Source organism: Cervus elaphus, chromosome 13, assembly GCF_910594005.1.
Source record: "Cervus elaphus chromosome 13, mCerEla1.1, whole genome shotgun sequence".
In the NCBI taxonomy this organism is placed as follows: Eukaryota; Metazoa; Chordata; class Mammalia; order Artiodactyla; family Cervidae; genus Cervus; species Cervus elaphus.
The window spans coordinates 19,487,936-19,504,666 of NC_057827.1; the positions used below are offsets into that span (position 1 = coordinate 19,487,936).

Genomic DNA, 16,731 nt, shown 5'->3' on the forward strand with positions numbered 1-16,731 from the left:
CCTTTCATAGAAATTGCACATTATGTCCTAAACAGTTGACAACAGCTTTTACTGTTACCAGACTGATGGTTGTGATAAAACAACTGAGCATAAAAATAATTTCTTATTTTATGATTGTGACATCTGGGAAATCAAGCCAAGGTCTTGCTAATGAACTGCTTTCTTTGGCAGAAATCAAGAAATTAGACAAGTATATTCTCCCCTCTTGATTTTTCGATGATCCAGCGGATGTTGGCAATTTGATCTCTGGTTCTTCTGCCTTTTCTAAAACCAGCTTGAACATCTGGAAGTTCACGGTTCATGTGTTACTGAAGCCTGACTTGGAGAATTTTGAGCATTACTTTACTAGCGTGTGAGATGAGTGCAATTGTGCGGTAGTTTGAGCATTCTTTGGGATTGCCTTTCTTAGGGATTGGAATGAAAACTGACCTTTTCCAGTCCTATGGCCACTACTGTTTTCCAAATTTGCTGGCATATTGAGTGCAGCACTTTCACAGCATCATTTTTCAGGATTTGAAATAGCTCAACTGGAATTCCATCACCTCCACTAGCTTTGTTCGTAGTGATGTTTTCCAAGGCCCACTTGACTTCATATTCCAGGATGTCTGGCTCTCGGTGAGTGATCACACCATTGTGATTGTCTGGGTCATGAAGATCTTTTTTTTTTTTTTTTAAATATGGAACGCTTCACGAATTTGCGTGTCATCCTTGCGCAGGGGCCATGCTAATCTTCTCTGTATCGTTCCAATTTTAGTATATGTGCTGCCGAAGCGAGCACGAAGATCTTTTTTGTACAGTTCTTCTGTGTATTCTTGCCACCTCTTCTTAATATCTTCTGCTTCCGTTAGGTCCATACCATTTCTGTCCTTTTTCGAACCCATCTTTGCGTGAAATGTTCCCTTGGTATCTCTAATTTTCTTGAAGAGATCTTTAGTCTTTCTCGTTCTGTTGTTTCCCTCTATTTCTTTGCATTGATCACTGAGGAAGGCTTTCTTATCTCTCCTGGCTATTCTTTGGTACTCTGTATTCAAATGGGAATATCTTTCCTTTTCTCCTTTGCTTTTCACTTCTCTCCTTTTCACAGCTATTTGTAAGGCCTCCTCAAACAACCATTTTGCCTTTTTGCATTTCTTTTAAATGGGGATGGTCTTGATCCCTGTCTCCTGTACAATGTCATGAACCTCCATCCATAGTTCATCAGGCTCTCTGTCTATCAGATCTAGTCCCTTAAATCTATTTCTCACTTCCACTGTATAGTCATAAGGGATTTGATTTAGGTCATACCTGAATGGTCTAGTGGTTTTCCCTACTTTCTTTAGTTTAAGTCTGAATTTGGCAATAAAGAGTTCATGATCTGAGCCACAGTCAGCTTCCAGTCTTGTTTTTGCTGACTGCATAGAGCTTCTCTATCTTTTGCTGCAAACAATATAATCAATCTGGTTTCAGTGTTGACCATCTGGTGAGGTCCATGTGTAGAGTCTCCTCTTGTTTTGTTGGAAGAGGGTGTTTGCTATGACCAGTGCGTTCTCTTGGCAAAATTCTATTAGCCTTTGCACTGCTTCATTCTATACCCCAAGGCCAAATTTGCCTGTTATTTTAGGTGTTTCTTGACTTCCTACTTTTGCATTCCAGTCCCCTATAACAAAAAGGACATCTTTTCTCGGTGTTAGTTCTAAAAGGTCTTGTAGGTCTTCATATAACTGTTCAGCTTCTTCAGCATTACTGGTTGGGGCATAGGCTTGGATTACCGTGATATTGAATGGTTTGCCTTGGAAACAAACAGAGATCATTCTGTCATTTTTGAGATTGCATTTCGGACTCTTGTTGACCATGATGGCTACTCCATTTCTTCTAAGGGATTCCACCCACAGTGGTAGATATAATGGTCATCTGAGCTAAATTCACCCATTCCAGTCCATTTTAGTTCACTGATTCCTAGAATGTTGACTTTGACTGTGTGGATCACAATAAACTGTGGAAAATTCTGAAAGAGATGGGAATACCAGACCACCTGACCTGCCTCTTGAGAAACCCGTATGCAGGTCAGGAAGCAACAGTTAGAACTGGATATGGAACAACAGACTGGTTCCAAATAGGAAAAGGAGTATATACGTCAAGGCCGTATATTATCACCCTGCTTATTTAACTTATATGCAGAGTACATCATGAGAAATGTTGGGCTAGAAGAAGCACAAACTGAAATCAAGATTGCAGGGAGAAATATCAATAATCTCAGATATGCAGATGACACCACCCTTACAGCAGAAAGAGAAGATGAACTAAAAAGCCTCTTGATGAAAGTGAAAGAGGAGAGTGAAAAAGTTGGCTTAAAGCTTAACAGTCAGAAAACTAAGATCATGGCATCTGGTCCCATCACTTCATGGGAAATAGATGGGGAGACAGTGGAAACAGTGTCGACTTTATTTTTGGGGGCTCCAAAATCACTGCAGATGGTGATTGCAACCATGAAATTAAAAGACGCTTACTCCTTGGAAGGAAAGTTATGACCAACCTAGACAGCTTAGTAAAAAGCAGAGACATTACTTTGCCAACAGAGGTCCATCCTGTCAAGGCTATGGTTTTTCCAGTGGTCATGTATGGATGTGAGAGTTGGATGGTGAAGAAAGCTGAGCGCCGAAAAATTGATGCTTTTGAACTGTGGTGTTGGCGAAGACTCTTGAGAGTCCCTTGGACTGCAAGGAGATCCAACCAGTCCATCCTAAAGGAGATCAGTCCTGGGTGTTCATTGGAAGGACTGATGTTGAAGCTGAAACTCCAATACTTTGGCCACCTCATGCGAAGAGTTGACTCATTGGAAAAGATCCTGACGCTGGGAGGGATTGGGGGCAGGAGGAGAAGGGGACGACAGAGGGTGAGATGGCTGGATGGCATCCCTGACTTGATGGACATGGGTTTGAGTAGACTCTGGGAGTTGGTGATGCACAGGTAGGCCTGGCGTGCTGTGATTCATGGGGTCGCAAAGAGTCGGACACGACTAAGCGACTGAACTGAACTGAACTGATTCTTCCCTCCTTTTCAGATCCTTCTCTTTTCTAGCTGCTTACTCCTAAGATAGCTGAGTCACTTGGGTGATAAGTACTATGCACATATATTGGGGAAAGGGGGGAGAAATGTGAATTACCTCACTTACACTCCTGATGTGTTGTGTTGTGCTTAGTCACTCAGTCGTATCTGACTCTTTGCAACCCTATGAACCATTGCCTGCCAGACTCCTCTGTCCATGGGATTCTCCAGGTAAGAATACTGCAGTGGGTTGCCATTTCCTCCTCCAGGGGATCTTTCCAACCCAGGGATGGAATTCATGTCTCTTACATCTCCTGCATTGGCAGGTGGATTCTTTATCACCACGCCACCTGGGAAGCCCTTGTTGATAGAAGTGCAATGTCTATTTTCATACCTAGGACTATGTCTTCAAAACCCATATTGAATGGGCTTCCCTGGTGGCTCAGTTGGTAAAGAATCCACCTGAAATGTGGGAGACCTGGGTTCGATCCCTGGGTTGGGAAGATTCCCTGGAGGAGGGAACAGCTACCCACTCCAGTATTCTGGCATGGAGAATTCCATGGACTGTATAGTCCATGGGGTCGCAGAGTCAGACATGACTGAGGGACTTTCACTTTGTCTTTGGCACTCATGTCTCTAATTGAAAAACATACTACTCTCTGCCCCAAAGCAATATCTTCACTGTATCCTTTACTGAATCCCTTATTCTGTAGATGTTCATTAGCTATACTTAAAGATCAAAATATGTAGTAATACCTCAATAGTCTAAAACTGCAACAGAAAAAATGTTAAGGAAATTACTTCTGTATGTATAGGATTATGAGATGTCTTTCACAATTCCTTTACAGTTTTCAGTATTTTTCAACTTCCCTATGAGGAATAGGTATATTATCATGAACAACAATAAACATACATTATTTGAAAGATATATATTTATGGACTGCATGTATATAGACATTCATATACACATAATGTCATCACCATTATTGATTGGGGAAGAGACAGTAAAAATAGTAATTGCATCAGAGTGAAATATACCAAAAGAGAAGCAATGATTTGATTGTGGCTAGTTTTGTGTTGTGGGGCTTCCTCGGTATCTCAGTTGGTAAAGAATCCATCTGCAATGTGGGTTGGATCTCCGGGTTGGGAAGATCCCCTGGGGAAGGGAATGTCTAATCACTCCATGGACTGTATCGTCTATGGGGTCACAAAGAGTCGGACACGACTGAGCAAATTTTACTTTCAGCTTTGTGTTATAAGACTAAAAGAATATTTTTAAATCTACTTTTCTGTGTTTTCCAGATGTTTTATAATGAATCTCTATTTTTGTATGGAAAAATAAACTTGGATGTATGAAATAAAAATTTAGTAACACTATATTTAAAGAAACACTTCTTAAATAAACTTGAGCATGAGGAAATTGTTTTGACTGTTGTGGCACGCGTTCTGAAAGATTAACAGAAGTAGGGATAATACGACATTTAACTGATCTTTCAAGAGAAGCTGGACAAATAACACTTTTTTTTAAAAAAGGAAAGTAGTAACTAGCGATGAAACATGGTGCTTCTAGTATGATTCAGAAGTGAGGTGTCAAATTCTTCCGTGGAAAATTTCAACACTACCAAAACCCAAGAAGTCACATACTTCAAAAACAGGAGTGAAAAATATCTTAATTCATTTATTTAACACTGCCTCAGAGTTTATTCCAAAATTTCTATTTTGAAGAGATTCTATCTCATGTCACCTTATCTCTTGTAGTAAATTCGCTAAATAAGAATTGTGTGTGTGTGTGTGTGTGTGTGTGTGTGTGTGTACATGCATGTTCACTGTGTCTGACTTTTTGCTACACTATGGACTGTAGTCTGCCAGGCTCCCCTGTCCATGGGATTTCACAGGCAAGAATATTGGAGTGGGTTGCCTTGCCCTTTTCCAGAGGTTCTTCCCAACCCAGGGATCAAAACCTGGTCTCCCATATTGCAGTCATTCTCTTTACTGCTGAGCCACCGGGGTACCTACATCATCTCTAATCCTTACAACAACAGTGTAAGGAAAGGATTCTTAGTCTCACTTTACAGATAGGAAAACTAAGTCTCAAAGAAGTGAAGTATCTTTTCAGACATCACACAGGAAATTCACAATGGATGTGGGCTCCTAACTGTCTGTTTGACTTTGAAATCTGCATTCTCTCCACCCCTCTGCCTCAACCCAACACTTGGAGCCTTTGCCATAGCAACCCATTACTTCACAATGTGCTTTACGTGAAGTTTTTGACCCAAACATTACCACCAGGCAAGAGGGCTCAGGTTCTCTTCAAAACATGACTTCGAAAGAAAAAATTGTCATTTCCGAACCACATCCAGCCACAAAGGATAAAGACATGAGCAGTAGTTTTTACAGAAGGGAGTAATCTAGGCAGTAAGGACACTTCCAGAAATGTCTGGAACCAGAGGAATCAATGTTTTACTTGCTAGGAACTATATTCATTTGGAAGTAAGATTTTTTTGTTCTCATTTAAAATAACAGTCTTGTTAATGATGTTTGCCAAAGAGGAAAGGGGTGGGATGAGGAGTGAAATGGATGAGAGAGGTTGAGGAGTACAAAATGCTAATTACAAAATAGATAAGTCATGAGAACGTAATATAAGCATGGGGATATAGTCAATAATATTGCAATAAATTTATATGGTGGCTGATGGTAACTAGACTTATTCTCGTGATTATTTTGTAATGTATAAAAAATATCAAATCACTATGCTGTACAACTAAAATTAATATAACATTATAAGTCAATTATACTTTATTTTAAATAATTAAAGTAATAAACACACACACACACACACACAAAACATCTGGCCTTTGGGACTCCCTAACAGGATGAAAGCACAGCAATTAGACTGCAAAAAATTTTCAATAAAAATTCTCTCTTAAAAATTCACCTGTTATCCTCAGAATTTTCAAAGGCCCTCCTACAAATGATCAGGAAATGGATCCTCTTGGAGCTAATATACGAGAAACAGTAGAAGCAACTGTCCTTGTGTTGCAATCTCTACAAAAGTAGAAATGTAAATGTAGAAGCAAGTCAAAGACCAAATAACTTTAATAACCCCCAAACCTCACCTGTTCCTCTCAAAATGTAATAGATATTGTGTAAGTGAAGTGAAAGTCACTCAGTCAGGTCCAACTCTTTTCAACTCCATGGACAGTAGCCAGCCAGGCTCCTCTGTCCATAGGATTCTCTAGGCAAGAATATTGGAGTGGGTTGCCATTCTTCTCTAGGGATCTCCCAATCCAGAGATTGAACCCAGGTCTCCTGCACTGGTAGGCAGATTCTTTACTGTCTGAGCCACCAGGGAAGCCCTAGATACTGCATAAGATCAAGGTAACTGGAACCAAAATTGTTCAAAGAAAGAAGAAAAATAATTATCCTAATATTTCTGATAACAGACAAATATACTTCAAAACTCTAAGGAAAAAACTTATATTTTCTTTTGCTATCCCTTTAAAATTGGATCACCTAGGAGATAACTAAAACTTGCTTGAGACTAAGAGGAAAAAGGGAGCAGGGGGGAAAGACCTTTTTAAATACAAACTGCTAAAAGGGTTTTTGCCTAAACTCTAAACAACAGCTGTCTTAAAATTGCTTGTCAAGGGCAAATACAAATGATAATGTCGTCACCACAAATAGTAAAAAAATCTTAGTCATCTAAGCAATAAACTTAATTTATTCCAACTGTTATTTATAGACTAGTGAACTTTGTTTGTACCTGATTCATGGCTAAAATTTCCAAATGAAAGCTAAGAAGTTCCTGTCTGTGTCTGTATATGTGTCTATTTATGTACATTATAAATGTTATTTTTCTGTCTTTTGATGGCATTGCCAAAATTAATATGTAAAAACTCTATTTTATTAACTTAAAGCAAAAAGTGCTTATATGTATTTAAATACAATAGAAACTAACCTAGGTATTTTTCAAGTTCACATGATCTAGGATAATTTTGTAAATAAAAACTAGTTTCAGTTTGTTGGTTTCATTTTAAAATAATAGTAAAAATATAAAATAACAGTCTTGTTATTTTAAACCTTAATGCACAGGTAGGAAGTATGAGTTATCTATTCGCTTTTTATTCCCTTTACCTGCATGCTCCAAGGATAGATATCCTTCCAAATTTTAATTCTAATCACAATTTATGAGAGTATAGCTGAATTTAATTCTTTAAGGGTAAAACAACACATTGCTAGGTTTATAGGAATCATTCAAAAGAATACCCTGAAGAAGTGAGCGCCTAGAAGGCAGGTTCAACCTTGTTTATCTCCACAGCCCAGTTGTGTGAAGCACATTAACTACTACAACTTAATTAATTATGCATTCAAGAATAGAATAGAACAGGCAGTTAACAAAGAAGTCAGTTTCAGACCCAGCACAACCTTAAGGAGCTTGTGTGCCTTTTGATACCTTGCCCTTTGGAATCAGAAAAAAGAATCCCATAGTCTTACTCTGGGCTGTAAAGACTGCTCCTTGAGTTCTGGGTTTTTATTCTGACACTGCCACTAATGGGTTAAATAAGAAATCCTTCACTTCCCTTAGTTTCCTTTCATTAATGTTCTTTCCTTTTTATTATTTTTTTTCCATTTTTAATTTATTTTTAATTTTTATTTTTGGCTGTGCTGGGTCTTCATTGATGAATGCACAGGCTTCCTCTATTGCAAGGCTTCTCATTGCAGTGACTTTTCTTACTTCAAAGCACGGACTCTAGGGCACGCGGACTTCAGTGGTTGTGGCACATGGGCTCAGTGGCTGCAGCTCCTGGGCTCCAGTGCACAGGCTCCATGGTTGTGGCCCACGGGCTTTATTGCAGCTTGGCATGTGGAATCCTCCCAGATTGGGGATTAAACCCATGTCCCCTGCATTGGCAGACAGATTCTTAACCACTGGACCACCAGAGAAGTCCCCATTAATTTTCAAATCAGCACAATATGAAGCTAAGAAGAGAAGGAAAGTGCAGACAAAGGAAGGGGAAGGGAGGAGTAGGGAAGAGATGGCGGGAAAGAGTTAGTGCACTCTCCTGCCTGTGTGTACACCACCATAATCTGGATAAAGACCAGGGTTTGGCCAATCACAGCCAATGGGCCAAATCCAACCTAAGGTCTAAGAATGCTTTTTACATTTTTAAATGGTTGAACGAATTCAAAAGAATAATAATATTTCACAGAATCTAAAAAAATTAAGTACGATTCTATTTTCAGTGTCCATAAAAAAAAAAAAAAAAAATTACATTGGAACTCAGCCACACTTGCTCCTGTGTGTTTTTCAATGGCAGCTTTCACACTACAACAGTGGAGTTGAATAGTTGCAACAAGAGACCATATGGGCCACCAAGCCTAAAATATTAACTATCTGGCTCTTTCCTGGAAAATGTTTGCTGACCCCTAACATAATCAACCAAGCAGTCACTTCAGAAAACTGAAGCAGCAGTCTAGGATAAGTGGGGCTGTGTAAATTAAAGGACAATTCTCCCAAGCACTTTAAGAAAATTCACTATTCGAAGAAGAGCAGGTTACATGGCTTGGCAGCACCACTGTTACCCTTTGTCCAAAATCTCCCCTCACCTGAGCCGCTCAAGCGGCCAACATTTCACAGGCTTCCGTGGAGAAGGAGGAAGCATTTTGATCGCTCGCCCTGCATCTTTCCTTCCTCCCACTTCCTTGCACTCTATCTTCTGAGTGGTTGTCAGAGGAATGCGGGATCCTGCTGTTGTTTCTCAGACCCCAGGAGCAGTTTCTGACAGACTTGGCACCGTGAAGCACTCAAGTTCCTATCTCGGCTCTGCAGCTGCCTGCCCCGCGTTCTGTCAGGCGGCTCTTCCCACAATGCACTCGTCCACGTCCCTCCCTCTCTCTCTTCCTCTCTCTCTGTGTCTCACACGCAGACACTTTCTCTCGCTCTCCAACTGGATAGAGGGAGAAAAACCGCTCAGCCTCTTGCCAACACTAATAGAAAATCCTTTCTATAGACAGAACTGCCTTTTGTCCTTTGTAAAGTATAGCTGTCCCTTCCTTCAGAGAGTGATAGCATTATTTTTTTGCATGGCCTCCTCTGGCCGCGGAGGGGTGGGGTGAAGCCGGAAGGGAAAGAATGAAGGGGAGGGTGACAGGGAGAAGGCACCGCAGAGTAACCAGACAGAAGACTTAAGGTCGACCCTGTAAGGTTAAGATATGGGGTTCCTAAGTCAGTCACCTTCAAGGAGAAGAGGAGAGGAGAGTGGGTGGTCCTCTCTGACAGCTTACTCATCGCCTAAGACAATTTCATGAATAAAAATAGCCTCTAAAAAGGTGCCTAAAAAAGTTTAGGAAGAGAATATAGCAAGATGTTAACAGCAGTTGTCTTTGGGTGGAAGGGAAAAGAGGCAGGTTATGGGTGATCTCTTCCTTCTATATACTGCATTTCCCTTTATTCTTTTGAATGTTAAGCTGAAGAAAATGTACAGTAATATAAAGGGCAAGTCACTGATGCACAGAAAATCTCCACAGACCCTGACTTAGCCAGAGATACTTGGGCTTCCTACATGCCCAATTATTTGTGGGTTAATCAGAAACTCTTTTTTAAAATGTGTTTTACAATATTTTTTCTTTTGGCCTAAGGATTATAAACTGAACACACAAAAAAAATCCTCCCCATTGCCCCAATACTGATTCAAGATCATTGTCTGAATATCACTTCTTTTTAAACAGAAAACAGGGCTAAATCTTTATTGACTCCAAAAACAGACTAGTGGGCTTGTCTATTATAGTACCATGTTTCCCTTCCTTCCTTCTCAGTCTGTCTCTCTCTCTCACTGTCTCTTACTCTCTTTCTCCTTCATCAAAGCATAATGCACATATAAAATTCTAATTAACTGAAACATGGAATGATCAAGATTTTACTCTAAGAGAAATACAATTGTTGTTGTTTAGTTGCTCAGTTGAGTCCAACTCTTCATGACCCCATGAACTGTAGCCCACCAGGTTCCTTTGTCCGTGGGATTTCCCAGGCAAGAATACTAGAATGGGTTGCCAGTTCCTTCTCCAGGGCAGCTTTCTGACCCAGGGGTAGAACCCACATCTCCTGCATTGGTAGATAGATTCTTTACCACTGAGCCACCAAGGATGCCCCAAGAAAAATATTATCGACTTTGGCTAAGAGAGGCAATAGAATAAATGCACGTGCTTTCATTCCTTCTTTACATTACATTAAAGTCACAGTGAGAGGATCTTAAAAAAAAAAAAAGTAAACCCTCAAAGATAAGAAAAAGAGCAAAGAGAGTACCTACAGCACTTAGGAAGCTGGGAAGGAGAAAGCATAAGTGGTACCTGGCAGCAGACCCAGGACTGCCGAACCCTAAGCCGGCAATGGGCAAGCAACCAGAATCCCCTAAAAGCTTGAGCTGGCGACACAATTTACCTCCAGAGGCAGAGGTAAAAGGAAGGTGAAAAACAAGGTTGAATTCTAATTAAGTAGCAGTACAGCCCAGATTTTCTACCTGCTCTGAAATGACTGTCCCTCGCTCAAAGTGGCACCACCCAGAAGTGTCTTTTCCATAGGGTCTCTCAGTAGGAGCTTTCCATACACAAAGTGCTGAAAACACTAGAAATAAGTGACCAATTATACAATGAACACTGATATCCTCCAGTTTTTCCTCCCAACTGGAACAGGATAGTAGACTCTGGCAGGAAACAAGAAGATTCCTCTCTGGAGAGAATCTTACCTGCCCAGCTAAAAATATTGAAAGATAGGGCTGGTGGGGTGCAGTTCCCAGAAAACTGGCCAGCCAGACCACCTTCCAAGGAAGTCCCTCCTGCCAAAGAACTCTAACTACTTTTAGATGCTCTATTTTTTAACAGAAACAGACAGTCAAGTGTCACCTGATATCTGAGGAAATTTTCTAACAACAATAAAAACAAACAAACAAAAAAAAAGGTAGAGACCATGGCAAAAAGACGAATAAAACCATCTGGATGAAAAAGGACTATATAAAGAGGTATCCTCAGGGACTTCCCTGGTGGTCCAGTGGCTAAGTCTCTGCAATCCAAATGCAAGGGGCCTGGGTTCAATCCTCGGTCAGGGAACTAGATCCCTCATGCCACGATAAAGACCCTGGTGCAGCCAAATATATAAATAAATAATATTTTTAAAAAGAGATAAAATCTTCAGAAACCCATCATGAGAATTCTCAAAGAGGTAAAAGCAAATAATATTTTCACAAAACAAGAACTTAATCCAAAGTGTTCCAAAAGTTCCCTCAAAGCCCCAGAAAATGCCTTCTTACATCAATAACTCCAAAACTGGATTTTTCTCTCCAGTGAAACAAACTTTTAATGAGAAGACAATCTGAAATCAGTTCTGCTCACCAAAATGAAAGTTTTCAATGTTGATGAATGTATTTCAAACAGTATGTCCTGGCCTTCCCTAGGTCAGAGTAATACAAGCCAACAAAATGGATTTATATTCATATTTTTTCCAAAAATAGAAGAGATTTTTAATTTTATTTTATTTTTCTGATTATTTTTAAAATTAAGACATAATTGACAAATAATATTGTGTAGGTTTAAGGTGTACTGCTTTCTGATGTGATACATTTATATAGCCCAATATCACTCCCCTGATGGCTCAGTCAATAAAGAATCCACATGCAATGCAGGAGAATGAAGACCACATGCAGTGCAGGAGATGTGGGTTCAGTCCCTGGGTTGGGGAGATCCCTTGGAGAAGGAAATGGCAACCCACTCCAGTATTCTTATTTGGGAAATCCCATGGACAGAGGAGCCTGGTGGGCTATAGTCCATGGGGTCCCAAGAGTTGGACATGATTTAGCTACTAAATCACGACCACAATGCTATATGATTACTCCCCCAGTGTTAGTTAACACTTCTTTCAGTCACATAATTGTTGTTGTTCAGTTGCTAAATCATATCCAACACTGCAGCCTCATGGACTGCAGCACACCAGGTTTCCCTGTCCTTCACTATCTCCTGGAGTTCACTCAAACTCATGCCCATTGAGTCAATGATGCCATCCAACCACCTCATTCTCTGTCACCCCTTCTCCTTCTGCCCTCAATCTTTCCCAGCATCAGGATCTTTTCCAATGAGTCAACTCTTCACATCAGGTGGCCAGAGAATAAATTTACCATTTCTTTTTGTGGAGAAAATGTAAGATCTAGTCTCTTAGCAACTTTGACAAATATATTACAGTACCATTGCCTTTATACACTATGCTGTGCATTAGATCTCCAGAACTTATTGATCTCCTAATAGAAAATTTGTATCCTTTGACCCACATCTCCCCAATTTTCCCACCACCACCACCCCATGCCAGGGTCAGGGTGAACTGGGAGAAGTCCCCTGCAACACATCCCAGGGCTTACTGCTCTCTTTCCAATATTACTCTGTCCCACTGCTGCCCATGAACTCTGATCACATATTTCTTTTGTAGAAACATTTTTATCACTGATTAGCTATATAGTCAAGTGGCTCTTCTTGGGGCCACTAGGAGGCAATTGATTGCTTTTTGTTAAATGTCAAGTTGATTAGTTTAACTGATTAGTTTAACCTCAAAGTTATTGCCTTTTATCTCCAGGTTCTTGGGAGGAAAGTCTCGTGGATTGCATAAGCAGGGGGTCCCTAACCTCTGAGATCTAATGCCTAATGAACTAGGTGAACCTGATGTAATCAAGACAGAAATGAAGTGCACATTAAATATAATGCACTTGAATCATCCAGAAACCACACCCCCATCTTGGTCCATGGAAAAATTGTCTTCCATGAAACCCATCCTTAGTGCCAAGAAGGTTGGGGATCACTGACTTAAAGAACTAGGCCTCCTTATCTGTGACTTGTGTGATCCTGGGCAAGTTACTTAATGTCTCTTCTATAAAAGGAAATGATAATATCAAGGCCATTGTGAGTCTGAAACAAAGCAAGCAACATAAAGTTCCTAGCCTAGGGTCTGTATTCATGGAGTGCTGAACAGCACAGTTCGCTCCCTCTGAGGTCACACCATATAAAGACCCTCAGACAAACACAGCTGTGGTCAGTGGGACAAACACAGGACTCCAGACCATACTGGTAAGGTTTTTGCCCAGTGGCACCTCTGACTTGTGGTTACTTACTGCCGCCTGAGTCTACCAATTCCCACCCCTCACAGCAAGGACTTCAAATGCAATTTCTGCCCCACCTTTCAGGATAAGGACAAGAAGCAGAGACCAGCCCTGAAACACACACAATAAAATGGAGGCAGAGTTCATAGGCGCCCAAGCACAGTTTTTCAGCTGGTAATCAAGACGTCCCATCACTCAGCCCCTCGCTCTGCCAGACAAACATGGTTCTTTTTCTCTGCAACCCTAGTCCAGAGTCACTTGGTCTTTTCCAGCTGACTCACAAAGCTAGACAAAGACTTTCAGGCTAATTCCTCTTTTAAAGGAGCAACTCCTCAAATGATGGGCAGTGTTTCAGGTGACCTGAGGGTCCTATTAGGGCTCTCTGGGGATGGTGCTCTGCTCTCAGTCACTCACAGGTCAAAGATTCAGTGGAAGATAGGCTCAAAAATAGGAAATTTTCTGCCTTAATTCCTCTCTCCCTGGCAGAGGGGAGGTTGTGAAAAGCTGACTTCTGAGCGGTGAACCAGAAATCAGCTAATTTCTCCTGTTACTTTGTTGTGTTTTTCCAGGCAAACACATTCACATCTCTGAGTCTCCTCTGTGAAGAGGGGTGGGATTAGAAAGTCTGTAAGACTCCTTTCCCTTGGGCTGCAAGGAAGATCAAACCAGTCAATCCTGAAGGAAATCAACCCTGAATATTCACTGGAATGTCTGATGCTGAATCTCCAATACTTTGGCTACCTGTTGTGAAGAGTCAACTTACTGGATAAGACCCTGATGCTGGGAAAGACTGAAGGCAGGGGGAGAAGGGGATGGCAGAGGATAAGGTGGCTGGATGGCATCAAACTCGATGGCCATGAGTTTGAGCAAACTCCAGGAGACAGTGAAGGACAGGGAAGCCTGGTGTGCTGCAGTCTATGGGACTGCTGAGTCATAACGAGTCAGACACGACCGGGCTACTGAACAACAACAATGGATTAAGTTTGCCAAATTTTAGAATTCCATGTAAATTGAATCATATAGTGATCACTCTGGTATAAGGCTTCTTTCAAGCCAATAAAATAGTTTTGATATTTATTTTGAATTTATTTGTTCAAATAAATTTGAATTTATTTGATATTTTTGCACATATCAAGAGTGCTTTTAGTTTTATTGCTGAGCAATATTCCATGGTATAAATGACTATAGCTTGGTTATCCACTCTCCTGTTTATGGACACCAGCACTGTTACCACTTCTTGGCTGTTATGAATAAAACTGTTATGTTCTTCTACAAGTCTTTTTTTTTTTTCAGTATGCATTTTCATTAGTCTTGAGTATATACCTAACAGTAAAATTATTGAATTTATAAGGTAGCTATAGGGTTAGTTGTTTTTTGTTGTTGTTGTTGTTTTTTTTTTAATTTTAATTTTTATTTTTTTTTTATTCTTTGAATCAGCCATGGATTTATAGGGTTAGTTTTATAAGAAAATTCCAGAAATTTTCCAAAGTGGTCGTACTATTTTATATTCTTACCAGCAATATAGCAAGACCTTCAGTTGCTCCACATTCTTGCCAATATTGGTATTAAGTATTTCAAGTAGCCATTTTGTTAGGTGTGCAGTGACTCATTGTGGCTTTAATTTGTATTTCCTTGATGACTAATGATATCAACCACTTTTTTCCCATTTGTATATTATCTTTGTGAGGTCCTAAAATCTTATCCCCTTCTGGAGGATTTTTTTTTCCTCTTTTATTGTTAGACTATAAAAATTCTTCATATATCCTGGAAACCAGTTCTTTTGTCAGCCAATGGATTTATAAATATTTCCTCCCAGACTGTGGCTTGCATATTTATATTCTTAATGTATTTTTTGATTAGCAGATTTTTTTTTTCCAGCAAGATCCTGTGTCAGTTTTTGTAAGTTGCATTTTTCAAAGGATTTGTTCATTTTATCCAAGTTGTTAAATTTGTCACCATAAAACTATTGACAATGTTCCCTTACCATCCTTTTCATGTTTGTGGGATCTGTAGTGATAACTCCACTTCTGATATTGAGAATGCATGTTTTCTTTTTTTTTCATGATCAGAGTAGCTAATGGTTTATTAGTTTTAGCCTTTTCACAAAGCCAGCATTTCCTTTGTTTTCTCTATATTCTTTTTCAATTTAGCTGGTTTCTAAAGTTCTATCTATATCATTTCCTTCATATCACCTCCTGGGTGTTTTTTTCTTCTTTCTTTTTTTTTCTCCTATCTTCATTAGGCCATTGATTTTAGACATTTCATTTTTTTCTAATATAAGCATATGTAGCTATAAATTTCCCTCTAATCACCACTATAGCAGCAAATGTTGATATGTTGTATTTTTATTATCATTCAGATTGCAGTTTTCTGTTTTCTCTTATGATTTTTTTTGACTCATAGATTATATCTAATCAGCAAATATTTGAGACTTTCCTAGATATCTTATTGTTGATTTCTATTTTAATTTTATTATGGTCAGGGAATACTCTCCTTATCATTTTGATTCAATTTTATCTACTGAGTCTTTTTTCATGACCCAGACTGTAATCTCTCCTGGCAAAGATCATACACATTGGAAAAATTATAGCTAAATTGGTAGATAAATGGACAGAAAGATAGATAGATAGACAGATGGGGCTTCCCCCGGTGGCACTGGTGGCAAAGAACCCACCTGCCAATGCAGGTAGACATAAGATATTCAGGTTTGATCCCTGGGTTGGGAAGATCCCCTGGAGAATGGCATGGGCAACCCACTCCAATATTCTTGCCTGGAGAATCCCATGGACAGAGGAGCCTGGGAGGATATGGTCCATAAGGTCACAAATAGTGGCTTAGCACAGGCAGCACACCCACAGATGATAGAGGTATTTTGTGGTCATTGGGTATAGTCTTCCACAGGTTAACTCAAGATGTTTAATGTCCTGGTCATCCATGTCTTTACTAATATTTGGTCTAGTTGATCTATCAACTGCTTGAGAGATGGATGTTGAAGTCATCAACAAAAATTGTAGATTGTCTATTTATCCCTTTAATTCTATCTCTGTTTCATGTAGACTGAAGCTGTTATTAGGTACTTTTTTAAAAATTTTGACATCTTCCCAGTGAATCGACTCTTTTACTATCATAAAACAATCCTGTTTATCTCTTTGACTTGAAGCATATTTTCTCTGATATTAATACTGCTACTCCAGACTTTTATCATTTTCTATTTTCATAGTATGTGTTTTAAAATATTTGTGTTTAATCTATTTATAATTAAAGTGAATCTCTTATAGACAGTACATAATTGGGTCTTGTGTTTTTGTTTTTTTTTTTAATCTGTTCTGGCAATCCGTAGATTTTAATTAGAGTGTGTAGTTCATTAACATTTAATGTTACTAAATACTGGTTTATTGATTGTTCAATAATGTAATTAGGTTACATCCACCATTTTATTATATGTCTTCTTTGCTTTTTGTTCTCCCTGTTTTTGTCCCTGTTCCTTTTTTCCCTGACTTCTTTTGGATTATTTAAATTTTTTATGATTCTGTATAAAATAACCCATTGAATTTTTAATAACACATCAAAGGAA

The 16,731-nt window shown here is 39.4% G+C and overlaps 1 non-coding gene across 1 annotated transcript; it reads right to left on the bottom strand.

Moving 5' to 3' along the window:
• Positions 1 to 671: 671 nt before the first annotated feature.
• On the bottom strand, positions 672 to 778 carry LOC122707293. Its single transcript, XR_006344805.1, has one exon. It is a non-coding gene; the product is annotated as a U6 spliceosomal RNA (small nuclear RNA).
• Between the last annotated feature and the right edge of the window lie 15,953 nt (positions 779 to 16,731).